Source organism: Bombina bombina, chromosome 7 (genome assembly GCF_027579735.1).
Source record: "Bombina bombina isolate aBomBom1 chromosome 7, aBomBom1.pri, whole genome shotgun sequence".
Classification (NCBI taxonomy): Eukaryota; Metazoa; Chordata; class Amphibia; order Anura; family Bombinatoridae; genus Bombina; species Bombina bombina.
In genome coordinates, this window is record NC_069505.1 from 77,135,366 (window position 1) to 77,162,928 (window position 27,563).

Below are 27,563 nucleotides of genomic sequence, written 5' to 3' on the forward strand. Positions count from 1 at the left end.
TATAATTAAACCTAACACTACCCTATCAATAAAATAATTAAATAAACTACCTACAATTACCTACAATTAACCTAACACTACACTATCAATAAATTAATTAAACACAATTGCTACAAATAAATACAATTAAATAAACTATCTAAAGTACAAAAAATAAAAAAGAACTAAGTTACAGAAAATAAAAAAATATTTACAAACATAAGAAAAATATTACAACAATTTTAAACTAATTACACCTACTCTAAGCCCCCTAATAAAATAACAAAGCCCCCCAAAATAAAAAATTCCCTACCCTATTCTAAATTAAAAAAGTTACAAGCTCTTTTACCTTACCAGCCCTGAACAGGGCCCTTTGCGGGGCATGCCCCAAGAATTTCAGCTCTTTTGCCTGTAAAAAAAAACATACAATACCCCCCCCCCAACATTACAACCCACCACCCACATACCCCTAATCTAACCCAAACCCCCCTTAAATAAACCTAACACTAAGCCCCTGAAGATCTTCCTACCTTGTCTTCACCATCCAGGTATCACCGATCCGTCCTGGCTCCAAGATCTTCATCCAACCCAAGCGGGGGTTGGCGATCCATAATCCGGTCCAGAAGAGGCTCCAAAGTCTTCCTCCTATCCGGCAAGAAGAGGACATCCGGACCGGCAAACATCTTCTCCAAGCGGCATCTTCGATCTTCTTCCATCCGGAGCGAAGAAAGCAGGATCCTGAAGACCTCCAGCGCGGAACATCCATCCGGACCGACGACTGAACGACGAATGACTGTTCCTTTAAGGGACGTCATCCAAGATGGCGTCCCTCGAATTCAGATTGGCTGATAGGATTCTATCAGCCAATCGGAATTAAGGTAGGAATTTTCTGATTGGCTGATGGAATCAGCCAATCAGAATCAAGTTCAATCCGATTGGCTGATCCAATCAGCCAATCAGATTGAGCTCGCATTCTATTGGCTGTTCCGATCAGCCAATAGAATGCAAGCTCAATCTGATTGGCTGATTGGATCGGCCAATCGGATTGAACTAGATTCTGATTGGCTGATTCCATCAGCCAATCAGAAAATTCCTACCTTAATTCCGATTGGCTGATAGAATCCTATCAGCCAATCGGAATTCGAGGGACGCCATCTTGGATGACGTCCCTTAAAGGAACAGTCATTCGTCGTTCAGTCGTCGGTCCGGATGGATGTTCCGCGCTGGAGGTCTTCAGGATCCTGCCGCTTCGCTCCGGATGGAAGAAGATCGAAGATGCCGCTTGGAGAAGATGTTTGCCGGTCCGGATGTCCTCTTCTTGCCGGATAGGAGGAAGACTTTGGAGCCTCTTCTGGACCAGATTATGGATCGCCAACCCCCGCTTGGGTTGGATGAAGATCTTGGAGCCAGGACGGATCGGTGATACCTGGATGGTGAAGACAAGGTAGGAAGATCTTCAGGGGCTTAGTGTTAGGTTTATTTAAGGGGGGTTTGGGTTAGATTAGGGGTATGTGGGTGGTGGGTTGTAATGTTGGGGGGGGGGTATTGTATGTTTTTTTTTACAGGCAAAAGAGCTGAAATTCTTGGGGCATGCCCCGCAAAGGGCCCTGTTCAGGGCTGGTAAGGTAAAAGAGCTTGTAACTTTTTTAATTTAGAATAGGGTAGGGAATTTTTTATTTTGGGGGGCTTTGTTATTTTATTAGGGCGCTTAGAGTAGGTGTAATTAGTTTAAAATTGTTGTAATATTTTTCTTATGTTTGTAAATATTTTTTTATTTTCTGTAACTTAGTTCTTTTTTATTTTTTGTACTTTAGCTAGTTTATTTAATTGTATTTATTTGTAGGAATTGTGTTTAATTAATTTATTGATAGTGTAGTGTTAGGTTAATTGTAGGTAATTGTAGGTAGTTTATTTAATTATTTTATTGATAGGGTTTAATTATAAGTTAGGTTAGGATTTATTTTACAGGTAAATTTGTTATTATTTTAACTATGTAACTATTAAATAGTTCTTAACTATTTAATAGCTATTTTACCTGGTTAAAATAATAACAAAGTTGCCTGTAAAATAAATATTAATCCTAAAATAGCTATAATATAATTATAATTTATATTGTAGCTATATTATGATTTATTTTACAGGTAAGTATTTAGCTTTAAATAGGAATAATTTATTTAATAAGAGTTAATTTATTTCGTTAGATAAAAATTATATTTAACTTAGGGGGGTGTTAGTGTTAGGGTTAGACTTAGCTTTAGGGGTTAATACATTTATTAGAATAGCGGTGAGCTCCGGTCGGCAGATTAGGGGTTAATAATTGAAGTTAGGTGTCGGCGATGTTAGGGAGGGCAGATTAGGGGTTAATACTATTTATGATAGGGTTAGTGAGGCGGATTAGGGGTTAATACATTTATTATAGTAGCGCTCAGGTCCGCTCGGCAGATTAGGGGTTAATAAGTGTAGGCAGGTGTCGGCGACGTTGAGGGGGGCAGATTAGGGGTTAATAAATATAATATAGGGGTCGGCGATGTTAGGGCAGCAGATTAGGGGTACATAGGGATAACGTAGGTGGCGGCGATTTGCGGTCGGAAGATTAGGGGTTAATTATTTTAAGTAGCTGGCGGCGACGTTGTGGGGGGCAAGTTAGGGGTTAATAAATGTAATACAGGGGTCGGCGGGGTTAGGGGCAGCAGATTAGGGGTACATAAGTATAACGTAGGTGGCGGTCGGCAGATTAGGGGTTAAAAATGTTAATCGAGTGGCGGCGGTGTGGGGGGACCTCGGTTTAGGGGTACATAGGTAGTTTATGGGTGTTAGTGTACTTTAGGGTACAGTAGTTAAGAGCTTTATAAACCGGTGTTAGCCAGAAAGCTCTTAACTCCTGCTATTTTCAGGCGGCTGGAATCTTGTCGTTAGAGCTCTAACGCTCACTTCAGAAACGACTCTAAATACCAGCGTTAGAAAGATCCCATTGAAAATATAGGCTACGCAAATGGCGTAGGGGGATCTGCGGTATGGAAAAGTCGCGGCTGAAAAGTGAGCGTTAGACCCTTTAATCACTGACTCCAAATACCAGCGGGCGCCCAAAACCAGCGTTAGGAGCCTCTAACGCTGGTTTTGACGGCTACCGCCGAACTCCAAATCTAGGCCCAAGAAAATAAAAATACCTCCTAATCTAAACTAAACTACCAATAGCCCTTAAAAGGGCCTTTTGTTGGGCATTGCCCTAAGTTAAACAGCTCTTTTACTTTAAAACAATTATAAGTCACCCCCTACCAGTAAAAAAAAAAAAACAAAATAAAAAAACCTAACACTTAAAAAAACCAAACTATCCATTGCCCCTAAAAGGGCAATTGTTTGGGCATTGCCCTTAAAAGGGCATTTAGTTCTTTTACAAGCCCATTAAATCCCTAATCTTTAAAAAAAAAAAAAAAAAAAAAGCTTAAATCTAACCCCCAAATAGGTACTCACCATTCCTGAAGTCCAGCGGAGAAGGTCTTCTTCCAGGCGGCTCCATCATCTTCTATCTTCATCCGGAGCAAAGGCGGCACGGTGCGGAGATGCGGAGCTGGCTTCCCCGATGCACTGATAATCAGCAGCGTGGAGGCTCCTCTTCATGCGATCGCCCATCGCACACTGAAGATTGAATGCAAGTTACCCCATATTTATTGGGGTACCTTGCATTCCTATTGGCTGAAATTTTGAAATCAGCCAAAAGGATGAGAGCTACTGAAATCTTATTGGCTGATTTGAACCGCCAATAGGATTTCAGAAGGTTCTCACCATGAATGGTGAGTACCTATTTGGGGCTTAGTTTTAGGCTTTCATTTTTTAATTTTTGGGGGTGGCTTTTTTAAAATTAATTTTGTTTGGTCTGTGTGTGTATATATACAGGGAGTGCAGAATTATTAGGCAAATGAGTATTTTGACCACATCATCCTCTTTATGCATGTTGTCTTACTCCAAGCTGTATAGGCTCGAAAGCCTACTACCAATTAAGCATATTAGGTGATGTGCATCTCTGTAATGAGAAGGGGTGTGGTCTAATGACATCAACACCCTATATCAGGTGTGCATAATTATTAGGCAACTTCCTTTCCTTTGGCAAAATGGGTCAAAAGAAGGACTTGACAGGCTCAGAAAAGTCAAAAATAGTGAGATATCTTGCAGAGGGATGCAGCACTATTAAAATTGCAAAGCTTCTGAAGCGTGATCATCGAACAATCAAGCGTTTCATTCAAAATAGTCAACAGGGTCGCAAGAAGCGTGTGGAAAAACCAAGGCGCAAAATAACTGCCCATGAACTGAGAAAAGTCAAGCGTGCAGGTGCCAAGATGCCACTTGCCACCAGTTTGGCCATATTTCAGAGCTGCAACATCACTGGAGTGCCCAAAAGCACAAGGTGTGCAATACTCAGAGACATGGCCAAGGTAAGAAAGGCTGAAAGACGACCACCACTGAACAAGACACACAAGCTGAAACGTCAAGACTGGGCCAAGAAATATCTCAAGACTGATTTTTCTAAGGTTTTATGGACTGATGAAATGAGAGTGAGTCTTGATGGGCCAGATGGATGGGTCCGTGGCTGGATTGGTAAAGGGCAGAGAGCTCCAGTCCGACTCAGACGCCAGCAAGGTGGAGGTGGAATACTGGTTTGGGCTGGTATAATCAAAGATGAGCTTGTGGGGCCTTTTCGGGTTGAGGATGGAGTCAAGCTCAACTCCCAGTCCTACTGCCAGTTTCTGGAAGACACTTTCTTCAAGCAGTGGTACAGGAAGAAGTCTGCATCCTTCAAGAAAAACATGATTTTCATGCAGGACAATGCTCCATCACACGCGTCCAAGTACTCCACAGCGTGGCTGGCAAGAAAGGGTATAAAAGAAGAAAATCTAATGACATGGCCTCCTTGTTCACCTGATCTGAACCCCATTGAGAACCTGTGGTCCATCATCAAATGTGAGATTTAAAAGGAGGGAAAACAGTACACCTCTCTGAACAGTGTCTGGGAGGCTGTGGTTGCTGCTGCACGCAATGTTGATGGTGAACAGATCAAAACACTGACAGAATCCATGGATGGCAGGCTTTTAAGTGTCTTTGCAAAGAAAGGTGGCTATATTGGTCACTGATTTGTTTTTGTTTTGTTTTTGAATGTCAGAAATGTATATTTGTGAATGTTGAGATGTTATATTGGTTTCACTGGTAAAAATAAATAATTGAAATGGGTATATATTTGTTTTTTGTTAAGTTGCCTAATAATTATGCACAGTAATAGTCACCTGCACACACAGATATCCCCCTAAAATAGCTATAACTAAAAACAAACTAAAAACTACTTCCAAAACTATTCAGCTTTGATATTAATGAGTTTTTGGGTTCATTGAGAACATGGTTGTTGTTCAATAATAAAATTAATCCTCAAAAATACAACTTGCCTAATAATTCTGCACTCCCTGTATATATACACACACACACACACACACACATATATATATACACACATGCACACACATATATATATATATATATATATATATACAAACACACACACACATATATATATATATATATATATATATATATATATATGTATATACACACACACATATATATACTGTATATATATATATATATATATATATATATATTTATACACACATATATATATATTATACACACACACATATATATATATATATACAAACACACACATATATAATTAAATACACACACGCACATATATATATACATACACTTTTAGTAGTATGCAGTAAACGCCATAATCTTTTCATCGTCACAAAAACTTAGATTTAGAGTTTGGCGTTAGCCGTGAAAACCAGCGTTAGAGGCTCCTAACGCTGGTTTTAGGCTACCTCCGGTATTTGGAGTCACTCAAAAAAGGGTCTAACGCTCACTTTTCAGCCGCGACTTTTCCATACCGCAGATCCCCTTACGTAAATTGCGTATCCTATCTTTTCAATGGGATTTTTCTAACTCCGCTATTTAGAGTCGTGTCTGAAGTGAGCGTTAGACATCTAACGACAAAACTCCAGCCGCAGGAAAAAAGTCAGTAGTTAAGAGCTTTCTGGGCTAACGCCGGTTCCTAAATCTCTTAACTACTGTACTCTAAAGTACACTAACACCCATAAACTACCTATGTACCCCTAAACCGAGGTCCCCCCACATCGCCGCCACTCGATTCAATTTTTTTAACCCCTAATCTGCCGACCGCCACCTACTTTATACTTGTGTACCCCTAATCTGCTGCCCCTAACACCGCCGACTGCTGTATTATATTTATTAACCCCTAACCTGCCCCCCACAACGTCGCAGCCAGCTACCTACAATAATTAACCCCTAATCTGCCGACCGCAAAGCGCCGCCACCTACGTTATACTTATGTACCCCTAATCTGCTGCCCCTAACACCGCCGACCCCTATATTATATTTATTAACCCCTAATCTGCCCCCCTCAACGTCGCCTCCACCTGCCTACACTTATTAACCCCTAATCTGCCGAGCGGACCGCACCGCTATTATTATAAAGTTATTAACCCCTAATGCGCCTCACTAACCCTATAATAAATAGTATTAACCCCTAATCTGCCCTCCCTAACATCGCCGACACCTAACTTCAAACATTAACCCCTAATCTGCCGACTGGAGCTCACCGCTATTCTAATAAATGTATTAACCCCTAAAGCTAAGTCTAACCCTAACACTAACACCCCCCTAAATTAAATATAATTTAAATCTAACGAAATAAATTAACTCTTATTAAATAAATTATTCCTATTTAAAGCTAAATACTTACCTGTAAAATAAACCCTAATATAGCTACAATATAAATTATAATTATATTATAGCTATTTTAGGATTTATATTTATTTTACAGGTAACATTGTATTTATTTTAACCAGGTACAATAGCTATTAAATAGTTAAGAACTATTTAATAGCTAAAATAGTTAAAATAATTACAAAATTACCTGTAAAATAAATCCTAACCTAAGTTACAATTAAACCTAACACTACACTATCAATAAATTAATTAAATGAACTACCTACAATTACCTACAATTAACCTAACACTACACTATCAATAAATTAATTAAATACAATTCCTACAAATAAATACAATTAAATAAACTAGCTAAAGTACAAAAAATAAAAAAGAACTAAGTTACAAAAAATAAAAAAATATTTACAAACATAAGAAAAATATTACAACAATTTTAAACTAATTACACCTACTCTAAGCCCCCTAATAAAATAACAAAGCCCCCCAAAATAAAAAAAATGCCCTACCCTATTCTAAATTACTAAAGTTCAAAGCTCTTTTACCTTACCAGCCCTGAACAGGGTCCTTTGCGGGGCATGCCCCAAGAAGTTCAGCTCTTTTGCCTGTAAAAAAAAACATACAATACCCAAGCCCCCCAACATTACAACCCACCACCCACATACCCCTAATCTAACCCAAACCCCCCTTAAATAAACCTAACACTAAGCCCCTGAAGATCTTCCTACCTTGTCTTCACCTCACCGGGTTCACCGATCTGTCTAGAAGAGCTCCTCCGATGTCCTGATCCAAGCCCAAGCGGGGGGCTGAAGAGGTCCATGATCCGGCTGAAGTCTTCATCCAAGCGGGGCAGAAGAGGTCTTCCATCCGATTGAAGTTTTCATCCAAGCGGCATCCATCCGGAGTGGAGCGGCAGCATCCTGAAGACCTCAGACGCGGAACATCCATCCTGGCCGACGACTGAACGGCGAATGACGGTTCCTTTAAATGACGTCATCCAAGATGGCGTCCCTCGAATTCCGATTGGCTGATAGGATTCTATCAGCCAATCGGAATTAAGGTAGGAATATTCTAATTGGCTGATCGAATCAGCCAATCAGAATCAAGTTCAATCCGATTGGCTGATCCAATCAGCCAATCAGATTGAGCTCGAATTCTAGCGGTAAGCTCCAGTCGGCAGATTAGGGGTTAATGTTTGAAGTTAGGTGTCGGCGATGTTAGGGAGGGCAGATTAGGGGTTAATACTATTTATTATAGGGTTAGTGAGGCGGATTAGGGGTTATTTAATTTTATAATAATAGCGGTGCGGTCCGCTCGGCAGATTAGGGGTTAATAAGTGTAGGCAGGTGGAGGCGACGTTATGGGGGGCAGATTAGGGGTTAATAAATATAATATAGGGGTCGGCGATGTTAGGGCAGCAGATTAGAGGTACATAGGGATAATGTAAGTAGCGGCGGTTTACGGAGCGGCAGATTAGGGGTTAATAATAATATGCAGGGGTCAGCGATAACGGGGGCGGCAGATTAGGGGTTAATAAGTGTAAGGTTAGGGGTGTTTAGACTCGGGGTACATGTTAGGGTGTTAGGTGCAGACGTAGGAAGTGTTTCCGCATAGCAAACAATGGGGCTGCGTTAGGAGCTGAACGCGGCTTTTTTGCAGGTGTTAGGTTTTTTTTCAGCTCAAACAGCCCCACAAGATAAATGTTCAAACTGCTCTCCTGTCGCTGTACTGGAAAAGCCAAGTATTTACAACAAGGTAATGGCTTTTCCAGCACAGCGACAGGAGAGCAGTTTGAACATTTATCTTGTCTTAATTGCAGAACCTCTTATGCTGTGTATCTCCTGACTTGTACTGAATGTGAAATTCAGTACACAGGACTCACGACGAGAGAAACGAGGGAAAGAATAAGAGAACACCTTACAAACATAAAAGCAGGCAAATTGACCACACCGCTAGTGCAGCATTTCAAGGAGAGGCACAATAGTAGCCCCCAATCCTTGAAATGGACCTTAGTAGAATTGGTGAGATGTAAATCAAGAGGAGGAGATAGAGATAAATTATTGTCTAAAAGGGAGGCATACTGGATACACAGACTAAAAACAAGGATCTCTTATGGATTAAATTCAGAGTTTGATCTCATTAATTTTTGGGAGTAGTAATCCTTTGGTCTGTGTATCCAGCATCCTGAAGATGCTAAGATCTTAGCATCATCAACTCAGTCTTTTTGACAAGTAAGACCCCTTCTCAATCCCTGTGTCACTGAAAAGAAAGTGACTAGATAAGTAAGATCGAAAATACCATAAATTCCAAACACGGTTTATAACCCCTTTTTCCTATCTTTTTTCATGAATCCCCTTGGATTGGATTAAATCCTCTATATATGTTTTCACATTAATTGGGAAATGATCAAATTTGGGGCATGAAACTTAGGTTATAATAAGGGAATGAAATAGACTTACATTTTCTTTACATTTTCTTTTCTTTTCCTTTTATGTATTAGCAATCACATTTGTAATATCGCTATTTTATATATATCTATTTTGCAATGTTATCAAATGTATTAGGAAGTTGCAAATATGGTTATATGCATTATGAACTTATATATACATATACTTGTTGTTTCATACTGTTAATGTAAGTATATGGGTCATTTTGAGCAAATATCTAGTGAGTTTTATGGTCTTTAATTATTGTTTGGTCCAAGTTAGTATTAAACTCACTGTGTGTCCATATATGCAATAAAGAGTTTAGACCTTAATAGGTGTGTTTTTTGTTCCGCCCCAGGTAAAAGAAGGGTGTAACTATTTTTAACCTATTAGCTGGCTTTAATTGATATTTAAGGATCATTAAGGCAAGTGACTGCAGCTACGATTACGGCCCTTGGAGCCGAAACACGTCAGCAAGCAGTCCCTGGGGTGGAACACACACCTCTCACTTGTCTATGGAATGAAATTTGTTCAGCGATGAACTTTTAATGTTTTCTTCAATAAAGTTTTTGCAACATCTATTAACTACCAGTGCATCCTTGAAATCCCTCTATTGCTCCTTTTTTGGAGCCTAACGCAGCCTTTATGTGGACTCTCAATACCAGAGTTATTTTTATGGTGCGGCCAGAAAAAAGCCGGCGTTAGCTACGCGGGTCCTTACCGACAAAACTCTAAATCTAGCCGTTAGTAAACAATTACAAAGCTGGCAATACAGAAAAAGTCTACACTTCTACAAATAAAGAATCTCACAGGATGTGAAAAAAACTTTTCTTTTTTAATCTATGGTGTGAAGATCAGCACTTAATGGAGTTTCATTACAATTTTAGATGTGTTGACTTCTCTTCAGTTAGACTTCGATAAGTGATTTAATCAAAGTTCTTTAAAACTTTTATCTCAGCAGCATCTATTCTTCTTGATAAAGAGATTGTGTTATATCCAGATGGCCGTCAGTTTCCACAGCTGTGGGCAAAATTAAACCATTTTTCTAAATCTCTGTTACATCTCAGAATCTTAATTTAGTTCTGCATATGATGTCCTCTGTAAAATTTCAACCATTACAGCCCACAGAATTAGAATCATAACTTAAAAAATGTATTTCCTCTAGCCTAGATACCCTCAAGACGAAGAGATAGATATCTGTAATGGTTAGATCTCTGCATATGAAGAAAAATGTATGAGTGATTTATTAGCTTTTGATACTACATAGAATATGAATAGGAACTGCTTACTCCATCCACTCTGCACATTTTCCTATGTGTTTATATAGCATACTTTATTTTATTTTTTTAACCTTGGCTTGTGAAAATTTTAAAGGGACATTCAACACTAAAATTCATATTGTTTAAAAAGATAGATAACACCTTTACTACCCATTGCCCAGCTTTGCACAACTAACATTGATATATTAATATACTCTACAGCCTCTTATCACATGCTTTTTTATTTGCTTTTCAAACAGGAGACTGCTAGTTCATGTGGGCCATATAGATAACATTGTGCTCATGCCGTGGGTTGTGGGTGACACGGCACTAATTGGATAAAGTGCAAATCAATAGAAAATAAATAAAATGTCATGTGATAAGGGGGAAGTTAGAAGAGGCTTAGATACAAGGTAATCACAGAGGTAAAAAGTGTATTAATATAACAGTGTTGGATATGCACAACTGGGGAATTGGAAATAAAGGAATTATCTATCTTTTTAATCAATAACTATTTTGGTGTTGACTGTCCCTATAAGCACCGGGAGTCATTCCCTGTATTCAAAACAAGGGCATATTTTACCCTAAGCCAATTGCTACTGTACCAAGAGTTAAAGGATAGAAGGGTTTGGTAAATTGTAGGAGTAGTTTTATGGCACTACCCATTCCCAATTCTCTAAATGTTTTATTAATGCTAATACAAATCATACATACCTGTTTATCTAGAAGGGTATGTATGAACCTAACATGTGTCCTTGGCCTCTAGTTGTGACAAAAATATGACAAATATATTCAAGCACTCACTTGTACTATACTAAATATGGGGAACAAATGTGCCCTACTAAATTTGTGATAAAATGCAGACAAGAAACTTTTTGTCTGATTTATAAATCTAGCTTTATATTTGTTGGGAGTGTGGTTCAGTTCAGAGAACCAGCAGAAATCCCATTGTCTATGATAGCACAAATAGTATACACCACCAGGTTTCATGTTCTTTTACATTTATTTCATGTAATTGGCAAGAGTCCATAAGTCCAAGAGTTCATGAGCTAGTGACGTATGGGATATAATCCTACCAGGAGGGGCAAAGTTTCCCAAACCTCAAAATGCCTATAAATACACCCCTCACCACACCCACAATTCAGTTTTACAAACTTTGCCTCCTATGGAGGTGGTAAAGTAAGTTTGTGCTTAGATTTCTAAGTTGATATGCGCTTCTCTGCATTTTGAAGCCCGATTCCTCTCAGAGTACAGCGAATGTCAGAGAGTTGTGAAGGGAGTATCACCTATTGAATGCAATGGTTTTCCTCAAGGGAGATCTATTTCATAGGTTCTCTGTTATTGGTCGTAACTCCAACCTCCCTTATTCAAATCGACGATATACTCTCATATTCCATTACCTCTACTGATAACTGTTTCAGTACTGGTTTAACCCCTTAGTGACCAGAGCACTTTTCCATTTTCTGTCCGTTTGGGACCAAGGCTATTTTTACATTTCTGCGGTGTTTGTGTTTAACTGTTATTTTCCTCTTATTCATTTACTTTACCCACACATATTATATACCGTTTTTCTCGCCATTAAATGGACTTTCTAAAAATACCATTATTTTCATCATATCTTATCATTTACTATAAATTTTTTTATAAAATATGAGGAAAAATGTAAAAAAACACACTTTTTCTAACTTTGAACCCCAAAATCTGTTACACATCTACAACCACCAAAAAACAACCATGCCAAATAGTTTCTAAATTTTGTCCTGAGTTTAGAAATACCCAATGTTTACATCTTCTTTGCTTTTTTTGCAAGTTATAGGGCCATAAATACAAGTAGCACTTTGCTATTTTCAAACCATTTTTTTTTTTCAAAATTAGCGCTAGTTACATTGGGACACTGATATCTTTCAGGAATCCCTGAATATCCATTGACATATATATATATTGTTTTAGAAGACATCCCAAAGTATTGATCTAGGCCCATTTTGGTATATTTCATGCCACCATTTCACCGCCAAATGCGATCAAATACAAAAAATCGTTCACTTTTTCACAAATTTTTTCACAAACTTTCAGTTTCTCACTGAAATTATTTACAAACTGCTGGTGCAATTATGGCATAAATGGTTGTAAATGCTTCTCTGGGATCCCCTTTGTTCAGAAATAGCAGACATATATGGCTTTGGCATTGCTTTTTGGTAATTAGAAGGCCGCTAAATGCCACTGCGCACCACACGTGTATTATGCCCAGCAGTGAAGGGGTTAATTAGGGAGCATGTAAGGAGCTTTTTGGGGTATTTTTAGCTTTAGTGTAGTGTAGTAGACAACCCCAAGTATTGATCTAGGCCCATTTTGGTATATTTCATGCCACCATTTCACCGCCAAATGCGATCAAATTAAAAAAAACATTACATTTTTCACAATTTTAGGTTTCTCACTGAAATCATTTACAAACAGCTTGTGCAATTATGGCACAAATGGTTGTAAATGCTTCTCTGGGATCCCCTTTTTTCAGAAATAGCAGACATATATGACTTTGGCGTTGCTTTTTGGTAATTAGAATGCTGCTAAATGGCGCTGCGCATCACACGTGTATTATGGCTAGCAGTGAAGGGGTTAATTAGGTAGCTTGTAGGGAGCTTGCAGGGTTAATTTTAGCTTTAGTGTAGAGATCAGCCTCCCACCTGAAACATCAGACCCCCTGATCCCTCCCAAACATCTCTCTTCCCTCCCCTACCCCACAAATGTCCCCGCCATCTTAAGTACTGGCAGAAACTCTGCCAGTACTAAAATAAAAGGAAAATTTGGGCTTTTTTGTGCATTTTTTTTAGCATATTTACATATGCTTCTGTGTAGGATCCCCCTTAGCCCCCAACCTCACTGATCCCCCACCCAACAGCTCTCTAACCCTCCCCCTCTGACTTAATGTGCGCCATCTTGGGTACTGGCAGCTGTCTGCCAGTACCCATTTTAGTGAAAATATGTTTTTTTATTAAAAAAATGTCCCTTTTCTGTAGTGTAGCTTCCCCCCGCCCATACCAACCCCCCACCCCTTCCAGCTCGCTTAAATGCTTTTAAAAAAAAATGTTTATTTAATTCTTTATTACACTTTACTCCTAACTTTTTTCTGTAGTGTAGCGGTTCCAACCTGCTCCCGCCCCGTGCACGCGCCCGCCCGCCACCCCCCGTGCACGCGCGTGCCCCCGAAAGCTCCGCCCCCGATCCCGCCCCCCTCCACCTTACAGAGCTCACCGATGGCCGCCCACCCGCCTCCCAAGTCGGCTCCCACCCACCAACGATACCGGCCATCGATGTCCGGTGCAGAGAGGGCCACAGAGTGGCTCTCTCTGCATCGGATGGCCAGAAAGTGTTATTGCAGGATGCCTCAATGTCGAGGCATCACTTCAATAACCGGAAAGCAGCTGGAAGCAAGCAGGATCGCTTCCAGCTGCTTTCCAGACTGAGGACGTGCAGGGTACGTCCTTGGTCGTTAACTGACATTTTTTAGAGGACGTACCCTGCACGTCCTCGGTCGTTAAGGGGTTAACTATCTGCTATATGTGGATAACAGTTCTACTAAAACTGTGCAAACAAAAGTGTATCTGTTGTAAATTTGTGGAGCTTATATCTCCAGCTGTGGTATGTAATAGTTTTCATGATAAGCTTTAACATGTAGAGAATGTGTCCATCAGTAATAGTACAATGCCTGTTGTTCCTTCAACATCTAATGCACAAGATATACCTGTGAATATAAAAGATTTTATTGCTGAGGCTTTGTTTGCCATCCCGCCTTCTAATAAACATAAAAGGTCTTTTAAAACTTCTCATAAAGTTGATGAAATTTCTAATGACCGACAACATACTGAATTATCCTCATCTGACGAGGATCTATCTGATTCAGAAGATCCTTCCTCATATATTGACACTGACAAATCTACTTATTTATTTAAAATGGAGTATATTCGTTCCTTGTTAAAATAAGTGTTGATTACATTGCATTTTGAGGAAACTAGTCCGCTTGATATTAAAACTAGTAAACGTTTAAAGGAACAGTCTAGTCAAAATTAAACTTTCATGATTCAGATAGGGCATGACATTTTAAACAACTTTGCAATTGAATTTTATCATTAAATTTGTTTTGTTCCCTTGGGGGTATTTTTGAAAAGCTAAACCTAGGTAGGCTCAAACTGATTTCTAAAACATTGAAAACCACCATTTTTAAAGTTTTTCACAGTTAGACAGTACTAGTTCATGTGTGTGATATAGATAACATTGTGCTCACTCCCGTGCAGTTATTTTGGAGTCTGCACTGATTAGCTAAAATGCATGTCTGTCAAAAGCACTGAGATAAGGGGGCAGTCTGCAGTGGCTTAGATACAAGGTAATCACACAGGTAAAACATATATTAATATAATTGTGTTGGTTATGCAAAACTGGGGAATGGGTCATAAAGGGATTATCTATCTTTTTAAACAATAACCATTCTGGTGTAGACGGTCCCTTTAAATTCTGTTTATAAACCTCCTGTGGTTACTCCAGATGTTTTTCCAGTTCCTGATGCTATTTCTGATATGATTTCTAAGGAATGGAATAGGCCTGGTACTTCTTTTATTCCTTCTTCAGGGTTTAAAAAATTGTATCCTTTGCCAGCAGTTAGATTGGAGTTTTGGGAAAAGATCCCCAAAGTTGATGGGGCTATTTCTACTCTTGCTAAACATACTACTATTCCTATGGAAGATATTACTTCTTTTATAGACCCTTTAGATAAGAATCTTGAATCTTATCTAAGGAAATCATATTTATATTCTGGTCATCTCCTCAGGCCAGCCATTTCTATGGCTGATGTTGCAGCTGCATCAACTTTTTGTTTGGAAAGTTTAGCGCAACAGGAAACGGATCCTGATTTGTCTAGCATTGTTTGCTTGCTTCAACATGCTAATCATTTTATTTGTGATGCCATTTTTATATCATCAAAATTGATGTTAAATCTATGTCTTTAGCTATTTTAGCTAGAAGAGCTTTGTGGCTTAAATATTGGAATGCTGACATGGTATCTAAGTCTAGATTACTATCTCTTTCTTTCCAAGGTAATAAGTTATTTGGTTCTCAGTTGGATTCTATTATTTCAACTGTCAACTTTCTGGGCTAACGCCGGTTCATAAAGCTCTTAACTACTGTGCTCTAAAGTACACTAACACCCATAAACTACCTATGTACCCCTAAACCGAGGTCCCCCCACATCGCCGCCACTCTATTAAATTTTTTAACCCCTAATCTGCCGACCGCCACCTACGTTATCCTTATGTACCCCTAATCTGCTGCCCCTAACACCGCCGACCCCTATATTATATTTATTAACCCCTAACCTGCCCCCCACAACGTCGCCGCCAGCTACCTACAATAATTAACCCCTAATCTGCCGACCGCAAAGCGCCGCTACTTAAGTTATCCTTATGTACCCCTAATCTGCTGCCCCTAACACCGCCGACCCCTATATTATATTTATTAACCCCTAATCTGCCCCCCTCAATGTCGCCTCCACCTGCCTACACTTATTAACCCCTAATCTGCCGAGCAGACCGCACCACTACTATAATAAAGTTATTAACCCCTAATCCGCCTCACTAACCCTATAATAAATAGTATTAACCCCTAATCTGCCCTCCCTAACATCGCCGACACCTAACTTCAATTATTAACCCCTAATCTGCCGACCGGAGCTCACCGCTATTCTAATAAATGTATTAACCCCTAAAGCTAAGTCTAACCCTAACACTAACACCCCCCTAACTTAAATATAATTTAAATCTAACGAAATTAATTAACTCTTATTAAATAAATTATTCCTATTTAAAGCTAAATACTTACCTGTAAAATAAATCCTAATATAGCTACAATATAAATTATAATTATATTATAGCTATTTTAGGATTAATATTTATATTTATTTTACAGGTAGCTTTGTATTTATTTTAACCAGGTACAATAGCTATTAAATAGTTAAGAACTATTTAATAGCTAAAATAGTTAAAATAATTACAAAATTACCTGTAAAATAAATCCTAACCTAAGTTACAATTAAACCTAACACTATACTATCATTAAATTAATTAAATAAAATACCTACAATTACCTACAATTAAACCTAACACTACACTATCAATACATTAATTAAATACAATACCTACAAATAACTACAATGAAATAAACTAACTAAAGTACAAAAAATAAAAAAGAACTAAGTTACAAAAAATAAAAAAATATTTACAAACATAAGAAAAATATTACAACAATTTTGAACTAATTACACCTACTCTAAGCCCCCTAATAAAATAACAAAGACCCCCAAAATAAAAAATGCCCTACCCTATTCTAAATTACTAAAGTTCAAAGCTCTTTTACCTTACCAGCCCTGAACAGCGCCCTTTGCGGGGCATGCCCCAAGAAGTTCAGCTCTTTTGCCTGTAAAAAAAAACATACAATACCCCCCCCAACATTACAACCCACCACCCACATACCCCTAATCTAACCCAAACCCCCCTTAAATAAACCTAACACTAAGCCCCTGAAGATCATCCTACCTTGTCTTCACCTCACTGGGTATCACCGATCGGTCCTGGCTCCAAAATCTTCATCCAACCCAAGCGGGGGCTGGCGATCCATCATCCGGTGGCTGAAGAGGTCAAGAAGAGGCTCCAAAGTCTTCATTCTATCCGGGAAGAAGAGTAGATCCAGACCGGCAACCATCATCTTCCAAGCGGCATCTTCTATCTTCATCCGATGAGGACCGGCTCCATCCTGAAGAATGACGGTTCCTTTAAGGGACGTCATCCAAGATGGTGTCCCTCGAATTCCGATTGGCTGATAGGATTCTATCAGCCAATCGGAATTAAGGTAGGAATATTCTGATTGGCTGATGGAATCATGTCCAATCAGCCAATCGGATTGATCTTGATTCTGACTTTGGAGCCTCTTCTGGACCTCTTCAGCCACCGGATGATAGATCGCCAGCCCCCGCTTGGGTTGGATGAAGATTTTGGAGCCAGGACCGATCGGTGATACCCGATGAGGTGAAGACAAGGTAGGATGATCTTCAGGGGCTTAGTGTTAGGTTTATGTAAGGGGGTTTGGGTTAGATTAGGGGTATGTGGGTGGTGGGTTGTGATGGTGAGTGGAGGTATTGTATGGTTTTTTTTACAGGCAAAAGAGCTGAACTTCTTGGGGCATGCCCCGCAAAGGGCGCTGTTCAGGGCTGGTAAGGTAAAAGAGCTTTGAACTTTAGTAATTTAGAATAGGGTAGGGCATTTTTTATTTTGGGGGTCTTTGTTATTTTATTAGGGGGCTTAGAGTAGGTGTAATTAGTTTAAAATTGTTGTAATATTTTTCTTATGTTTGTAAATATTTTTTTATTTTTTGTAACTTAGTTCTTTTTTATTTTTTGTACTTTAGTTAGTTTATTTCATTGTAGTTATTTGTAGGTATTGTATTTAATTAATGTATTGATAGTGTAGTGTTAGGTTTAATTGTAGGTAATTGTAGGTATTTTATTTAATTAATTTAATGATAGTATAGTGTTAGGTTTAATTGTAACTTAGGTTAGGATTTATTTTACAGGTAATTTTGTAATTATTTTAACTATTTAGCTATTAAATAGTTCTTAACTATTTAATAGCTATTGTACCTGGTTAAAATAAATACAAAGTTACCTGTAAAATAAATAATAATCCTAAAATAGCTATAATATAATTATAATTTATATTGTAGCTATATTAGGATTTATTTTACAGGTAAGTATTTAGCTTTAAATAGGAATAATTTATTTAATAAGAGTTAATTAATTTCGTTAGATTTAAATTATATTTAAGTTAGGGGGGTGTTAGTGTTAGGGTTAGACTTAGCTTTAGGGGTTAATACATTTATTAGAATAGCGGTGAGCTCCGGACGGCAGATTAGGGGTTAATAATTGAAGTTAGGTGTCGGCGATTTTAGGGAGGGCAGATTAGGGGTAAATACTATTTATTATAGGGTTAGTGAGGCGGATTAGGGGTTAATAACTTTATAATAATAGCGGTGCGGTCCGCTCGGCAGATTAGGGGTTAATAAGTGTAGGCAGGTGGAGGCGACGTTGTGGGGGGCAGATTAGGGGTTAATAAATATAATATAGGGGTCGGCGGTGTTAGGGGCAGCAGATTAGGGGTACATAAGGATAATGTAAGTAGCGGCGGTTTACGGAGCGGCAGATTAGGGTTTAAAAATAATATGCAGGGGTCAGCGATAGCGGGGGCGGCAGATTAGGGGTTAATAAGTGTAAGGTTAGGGGTGTTTAGACTCGGGGTACATGTTAGGGTGTTAGGTGCAGACGTAGGAAGTGTTTCCCTATAGCAAACAATGGGGCTTCGTTAGGAGCTGAACGCGGCTTTTTTGCAGGTGTTAGTTTTTTTTTCAGCTCAAACAGCCCTATTGTTTCCTATGGGGGAATCGTGCACGAGCACGTTTTTGAGGCTGGCCGCGTCCGTAAGCAACTCTGGTATCGAGAGTTGAAGCTGCGTTAAATATGCTCTACGCGTGGGGCGGAGCCAACTACCGCAGCGAGAGGTCGCATCAGAGCAGAGCTCCTAGATCCCAATATGAAAATCATTTAATTTCCCACACATAGCTAACTAAAAAGTTGGTTCAAAATTCATATAACAAGCCCTATATAGCAGCCTATAATGCAAGTTTATGGAGATCACTATATTCCGGTGAAAATGCAGCACATACCCGCTGCACAGCGTAACACTCTCTGAGCCACCACAGAGTAAGGTGATCGCCAGTCAGCCTAAAACCATTTAAATATTCCATCCAGACCCTCCTGTGGGACTCCGACTACCACCGGTAAGAGTCTAAAATGAGCCTGGGGACTTTCTGCAGTAACTAACCTCTGTGATTTGGCGCGAAATATCGCCATCTTGAAACTGCAGCTTACATTCGCTGTAAGAGCCACGGCTGCCTCTGGGTAAGCACCACCTCAAGATCAAAAGCCCTACCTGACGATATAAATGTATTCCTGGGTTGGCCAAGACGGCTGAGTAATTCCGGAGCTTCGTGTAACAGCCACTCATCATTGCAGCATCCGCCTATTGACCGGCACCAAACACAGACCGGTAACACATCAGTGACTAGCACAGCATCAAGGGTCCACCCGCAGTGGTGAACGGTCGCATACCTTGAAGTTAAGTATAACACGGAGCGATCCGGTATCTGCAAGCAGGGCCGCCATCAAGCCGCACAAGAAATAGTAAGTGCACAATCAAGTAGGGCAGCATGACCATAAGGGCTCAGGTCACTCGATGTTTTAACCAAGCTACAAATTGAGCTGCATGACCACATAAGAGCAGGAAGATACAAAGACTGATACACAATCATCTATAAAAATACCTTTCTATCTTCAAAGCAGTAACAGCTGCCTTATGCACATATAATGTTGAAATTGGAAAGTCCCGGAGATGTTAGACCTTCTAGGTTTCAATAAATACTGATACACAGCTGAGTTATTCCAGTGTATAGACCAATTACGAAGAGGCATATGCCCTAATAAGCTAAGGACTGCTATGTAGAGCATTGTACTTTGCAACAGACATAGGCAACGCTTGTAAAATAACAACCCACTACAGTTTTCTAAAATACTGTCATAATGTCACACAACATGGAGATGCACATTAATGACATGCTACGTAGATTGATTTTGAAACTGGATCACCAACGCCACTCTCTAATTAAGGAGATGAGATCCGTTTTTAGTTCAGCTCAGATTACGCCAAAAGAAAGCATGTACGGTGAAGAGAGCAGCTTATTGCCAACTGATCCCCTGAATAAGCCATGTGAAGAAGATCAATCTACAGGCGACGTGTTCATAGATGAGTCACACAAGACGACAACTCAATATGGTGATCTTATCCCGGAGGGCTTTGAGCAAGTTCATGGACCACCATCTTTGCAAAGCCCTCATCTCAGGCTTAATCCGCGAGAGGAGAACACTATAGAGATAGTTATGATTTGTGATCGATCTCCTATGCTCCCATCTTCTGTGACTGCAACCAAGAGAGGGTTAGCAAGTTCCTCTGTCCCTCAAAAACTCCAAAGCGCTGAGAACTTCATCCATACCATCAAGTCTGTCGATGACAGTATCTCCCTTCTTAGCAGACCCAGGGGCGACTTGTTTCCCAGCAGACCCCTAGAAGGTACTCGGTTCTCTGGCTGTTTGGATATCTATGTGGACTATGACAAGAGACTTGGGGGAGCCCAAATCTTGATGCATATTACTTACCCCTCTTTACCTCAGCTCCGAGCCGGCATAGGTTAATTTAGCAGCGGAGGAGTTAACTTCGTCATGCCTGCCATTTTCATGCTAATTTCCTATGGCAAGGTCAGTCTACATACTAAGGGACATTGGCGAGTTTATATACCATGTTCACTTATTCTGCACCTGGATACCAGCATCCCTTTGGTCTGCTCCCAAGTTTATTTGATGTCTCTTACAACTACTCCTCTGGCATGAACTAAGTATTTTATGAGGACTGTATGGTCTGATACCTAAGTGGATACTTAGTTGTAGGGTTTGTACTGTTTTCTCCTAAAGTGTTGAATACCCCAGTTTTCACACTATAACAATTCTCTAACTTAAGGTTTTTAAAGAATATTCCCATTACAGGAAACCCCTTTCTCTTTTTTTTCATACTCCCGTTTTACATCGCACTCAACGAAGACATTGAGCATGTTATTGTTAATGAGTATTGTACTTTACTGAATGTCCTTGTTCATATAGTCATCTAATTAACGGCCTTTATCTGTGAGCATATTCCATATGTTTTGATTCTATGCCTTATGTGTATCATATATATGCCCTCCTTTGTTTATTGTTGGTTCAAGGATATGTGTTTTTCCTGCCATCTGATGCATAGAGTAGATTGACAATCCTGGTTGGTGGTCATAAGATTGATCCTGTTCTATCTCTCGCCTAATTAATGATACATTAGGCATATGGTTAGAAAGCCTTTAGCTTTGCCCAGATATGATGTACCTGTTGGATGTATTTGTCTCTCTGTTTATAAACTATCACCATTGACTTAGCTACAGCTACCCCAGTCATCCCTGTTTCTGTATTTGAATAAGGCCCTGGAACACTTTATCTTTATATCTCTGTTAATTCTAGGTTCACAGCGTTCTTATTTAACACAACTTAGTTGAGAGTACATTTTAATGCAGAAATATAATTTTCATATCTATAATAAGGGATCTCTTAGTATAATCACAAAGCTAGTTGAGGGTACATTTTAATACGGAAATGTAATTTTCATATCTATAATACAGGACCTCTTAGTATAATCACAACGCTGAATCTAGGATCACAATGTTCTTAGTTAACACAACTTAGTTGAGGGTACATTTTAATACGGAAATATAATTTTCAATCTATAATAAGGGACCTTTTAGTTTAATCACAATGTTAGTTGAGGGTATATCTTAATACGGAAATATAATTTTCATATTTAAAATAAGGGACCTCTTAGTTTAATCACAATGTTAGTTGAGGGTACATTTTAATGCGGAAATATAATTTTCATATCTATAATAAGGAGCCTCTTAGTATAATCACAATGTTAAATCTAGAATCATAATGCTCTTATTTAACACAACATAGTTGTGGGCACATTTTAATATGAAAATGTATTCTACATATCTATAATAAGGGATCTCTTAGTATAATGCTTTTATCATATGTAACGGATAAGTCCTATTATACTACTCAAGATAACCCTGCCCTTCCTATTCAGCCACATACACAGTAAAGCACCTCTTCTGGGGCCCACTTTTCTAGTTATATAGCCTCTCTTGTGTTCATATGTGTGACAAGCCGCCAAACACCATATGATTCGTAGTGCCATCGTTTCTCACAGTTAAATAACTTTAGAGATTCCGCCATGTTCCTTAAATTACCTATATATATATATGGCTCCGCCCTCCACCCTTTCCCTCATTTGCATAGCGGTGCTTACCCGCTGAATTTCCCTTCCCCTTACTAGGCCCACAAGTGGCCATGCAAAAACTAATTTCCCTCACCACCCCTCATTAGACTTTTCAGGTCCAAAAGTGACCACAAGAATAAAGCAGGGAATCATTTCTATTATATATCAGAAAAATGAGGTTCCATTTTCAGACACTTGCATTATTTAACCACTTCCATAGACTGCCACTTCTTATATATACGCACTGGGTAACCTTACCAAATGATTCTCATACACCCCTTCCCGCAATGTCGATAAGTAGCACGACTAGTAGTTGGAAGGCCATATAAATAACTTTAAAGAAGCTCTAATTCCTTATGTTAAGTATACTTACCAATGTGTTGACAATTGCTTTCCTATGTGTTAATCATTTAAGCCTAACTGGTTTGTATTATCTATATCTGTGATAGTGCTATTTTTTTTTTTTTTTTTTTTTTTTTTTTTGACTCGTAAGCACAATTATGTAGTTGTACATTGATGCAAGTTAAGTTACTATTGTCACTGTTTTCAAAAACCTCAATAAAAAATTATTTACAAAAAAAAAAAATATGCTCTACGCTCCTCTTTTGGAGCCTAACGCAGCCATTCTGTGGACTCTCAATACCAGAGTTATTTTTATGGTGCGGCCAGAAAAAAGCAAGCGTTAGCTAAGCGGGTCCTTACCGACAAAACTCTAAATCTAGCCGCTAATTCTTCCTCCAAAGAATCTGGTTCGAATTTTAAACCTTCTTCAAGTTGGAGTAAATCCAAACTGTTTAAGAAACCAAAGCCAGCCCCCAAGTCTACATGAAGGTGCGGCCGTCATTCCAGCACAGCTGGTAGGGGGCAGATTAAGATTCTTCCAAAACATTTGGGCAGATTCTGTCCAAAATCATTGGATTCAGAGTATTGTCTTTCAAGGGTATCGAATAGGATTCAGAGTAAGACCTCCTGTGAGAAGGTTTTTACTCTCACGCATCCCAGTAAATCTAGTAAAGGCTCAAGCTTTTCTGAAGTGTGTTTCAGACCTGGAGCTTTCAGAGGTAATCATACCAATTCCGTTTCAGGAACAAGGTCTGGGGTTTTATTCAAATCTATTCATTGTCCTAAAGAAAGAAAATTCTTTCAGGCCAGCTCTGAATCTGAAAATTTTGAATCGTTATGTAAGAGTGCCAACTTTCAAAATGGTGACTATAAGGACTATTCTGCCTTTTGTTCAGCAAGGCTATTATATGTCCACAATAGACTTAAAGGATGCTTATCTTCATATTCCGATTCTTCCAGACCATTATCAATTTTTGAGATTCTCTTTTCTAGATGAGCATTACCAATTTGTCGCTCTTCCGTTTGGCCTAGTGACAGCTCCAAGAATCTTTTTGAAGGTTCTTGGTGCCCTACTCTCTGTAATCAGATAATGGGGTATTGCGGTATTTCCTTATTTGGACAATATCTTGGTACTAACTCAGTCTTTACATTCTGCAGAATCTCACATAAATCAACTAGTGTTGTTTTTTCAAAGACATGGTTGGAGGATAAATTTACCAAAAAGTTATTTGATTCCCCAGACAAGGGTTACCTTTTTAGGATTCCAGATAGATTGTGTCTATGTCTCTAACAAACAAGAGACGATTAAAATTGGTTTCAGCTTGTCAGAACCTTCAGTCTCAGTCATTCACTTCAGTGGCTATGCACATGTAAGTTTTAGGTCTCATGACTGCAGCATTGGACGCAATCCCCTTTGCTAATTTTCATATGAGACCTCTCTAGCTTTGAATGCTGAACCAATGGTGCAGGGATTATACAAAGATATCACAATTAATATCCTTAAATCCCAATGTTCGACTCTCTCTGACTTGGTGGTTAGATCACCATCTTATAGTTCAAGGGACCTCTTTTGTTCATCCAACCTGGACTGTGATCACAACAGATGCAAGTCTTTCATGTTGGGGAGCTGTCTGGGGATCTCTGACAGCACAAGGGGTTTGGAAACCTCAAAATGCAAGGTTACCAATCAATATTTTAGAACTCCATGCTATCTTCAGGCCTCTTCAGGTGTGGCCTATGTTGAAGAGAGAACCGTTCATTTGTTTTCAGACAGTCAATATCACAACTGTGGCATATGTCAATCATCAGGGTGGGACTCACAGTCCCCAAGCCATGAAAGAAGTAACTTGGATACTTGCTTGGGTGGAATCAAGCTCCTGTCTAATTTCTGCGGTTCATATCCGAGGTATAGACAATTGGGAATTGGATTATCTCAGTCATCAGACTTTACATCCGGGGGAGTGGTCGCTCCATCCAGATGTGTTTTCTCAGATTGTTCAGATGTGGGGTCTTCCAGAAATAGATCTGATGGCTTCCCATCTAAACAAGAAACTTGCCAGGTACCTGTCAGGGTTTCCTGTCTCTTTAAGTTGTTTTGCAGTACTATTTCTTTAACGTGACATCATCATGGAGATTGATTGGTCACACCTCCTTTAAAACACCTGTTCTCTCAACACACCTTGCTCAGTATTTTGGAAACCTAGCCCAAGTTAGGTGTAATACAAGCCAAGAGAATCTAAATGAAATATTTCAAGTCTGTTGATTATGTTTTGCTTTATTTCAGCATTAAGTTCTGAAGCACTTCTGCTCTCTGTACAACTCCGTGTACATTTCAACTGACCGCCACCTCAAAACTCATAACAGGATAACTCAACACTCACTACCATTGGGACGATCATCTGGGATTTACAAATTGGTAAGATCTGACTTTAACATCTTTTTATCTTATCAGTCGTCTCTGTGAGAACAACACCGTACCTGCCGATACGTCACTTCCTGTCCTCCGCGTACAGCGTTTGGTTCACTGTGCTGACAGGCAGAGGGACAGATCCATTGCAGCGTGATTGGGACTTAAGATCTGAAGTAAGAGGGGGTTGATCTGGCTTATCGTAGGTACAATTTCTGTGTTTAACCATTACCTATATTAACAGTGCTTAAGTACAATTGCTAAGCTTTATTGGATTGAACTAAGTAAACTTGTTAATAGCTACCACTGTATCACTGAGCTCACTCTGAGGTTCTCTGAGTTGCTACATCCTATTAGAACTCACTAACATTAAAGGTAGTGGGAATAGAGCACCATTTCTACTACTCCACCAAATCTGTGTACTGATACTCAGAACTTAAGAATATATTAATTTCACTGATCAACAGATTCCCCTCTTTCCATTGAGGAATCAATAACATCTGTGAAAACAATCTATCATTTGCAATCTGCAGTTGTGTTCCTCTAAATACAGGGTGTGTTACCATTACATAATACTGAGCCCAATAAATATGGAACCAGCAGAGTTGCAACAGATTGTTTTTAATTTATCACAGAAAGTTGATCAGTTATCCCAAGGTTTGCATGACTTGTGAATTGAGAATGCCTCTTTAAAGAGTGTCATAAGAGACTCCATAACAGCAAGATCTACTCAGCTGGAAATCTTAGCTGAACCCCAAGTCTCCCTGCCAGACACCTTTTCTGGGAATAGGAAAGGTTATAGGCAATTCAAGAATGCTTGTCACTTACTCTTCTCAATGAAGCCACGTACCTACTCCACTGAGAGAGTAAAGGTCCTTACGACCATTTCATTCCTTAGAGGCGAACCCAGGAATTGGGCTGATCGGTTTTTTGAGACCGAAGACACCATTTTAGGCTCCCTCACTGATTTTTTCTCTGCTATGGATGAAATGTTTCAGGACACAGATATCCAATTAACAGCTGAGAACTCCATGAGGAACCTCAGGCAGGGCAAAAGGCCTGTGGAGGAGTATATAACCGACTTCAAGCAGTTTGCTTCAGATACTCTCTGGAGTCCCATAGCATTGAGGAATCAATTCCGTCTGGGCCTCTCAGACACACTGAAGGATGAATTCGCAAGGATTGAATTACCTAGAACTCTGGATGACTTCATGAGGGTAGCCATACAAATTGATTGTCGCATACGAGAGAGGAAGGCAGAACGGTTCACTTCTGAACCCAAGGTTAAGGCTAATCCAACAAATACATCATACAGCTCATACAGTCATCCTAAACCCCAGACTGAACCCATGGAAATAGGGTTCTTAAGGGGTCCCCTTAGTTCTGAGGAAAAGCTGCGCCGTAAGGTAAAAAATGTATGCATGTACTGCGCCAGCCCCTCACATATGGTACAGGACTGTCCAGTGCTTTTGAAAAACAAGAAAAGTAAGTCACTTTTAGTTAATACCTCAATACTCTCTCTGCCTAAAGCAACTTCTTCTTATTGTACCCTCTCTCTCCATCTGCAGTTGGATCAAAACCGTCTGAGGATTGAAGACGCTATAATCGACTCCGGAGCCTTTGGTAACTACATTGATGAAGCCTTTTGTCGTTCTAACAAGATTCCTTTGATTACAAAGAAGTTCCCGATACCAATTAAAGTCATCGATGGTTCTCCTATGACCTCAGGACCTGTTACCCATGAGACTGTACCCCATTGAATATAACGATTTTTTGGACGTCTTCAGTAAAACTGAGGCCGAAAATCTTCCTCCTCATAGGGTTTACGATTGCCCCATAGACCTTCAACCTGGAGCTCGTATACCTTATGGTCACTTGTATCCCTTAAGCCATCCAGAATTAGAGCATTTGAAGACGTATCTAGAGGACAATCTGAGAAAAGGTTTTATCAGAAGTTCCACCTCTCCTGCTGGTGCAGGAATTTTCTTTGTCCGTAACAAAGACTCTAGTCTAAGACCCATTATAGATTATCGTGAACTCAACAAGTGCATGATAAAAAATCGATACCCGTTACCCCTCATACCAGAGATGATCGAAAGACTCTCCGAAGCAACCATCTTTTCAAAGTTAGACCTAAGAGGGGCTTACAACCTCATTCAGATAAAAGAGGGACATGAGTGGCTCACGGCTTTCAGGACCAGGTACGGCCTGTTTGAATACCTAGTAATGCCGTTTGGGCTATGCAATGCCCCTGCCACATTCCAACACTTCATAAATGATGTGTTCCGTGACTTGTTGGATGTGTGCGTTGTTGTCTATTTGGATGACATTCTCATTTATTCCAGAACCAGGG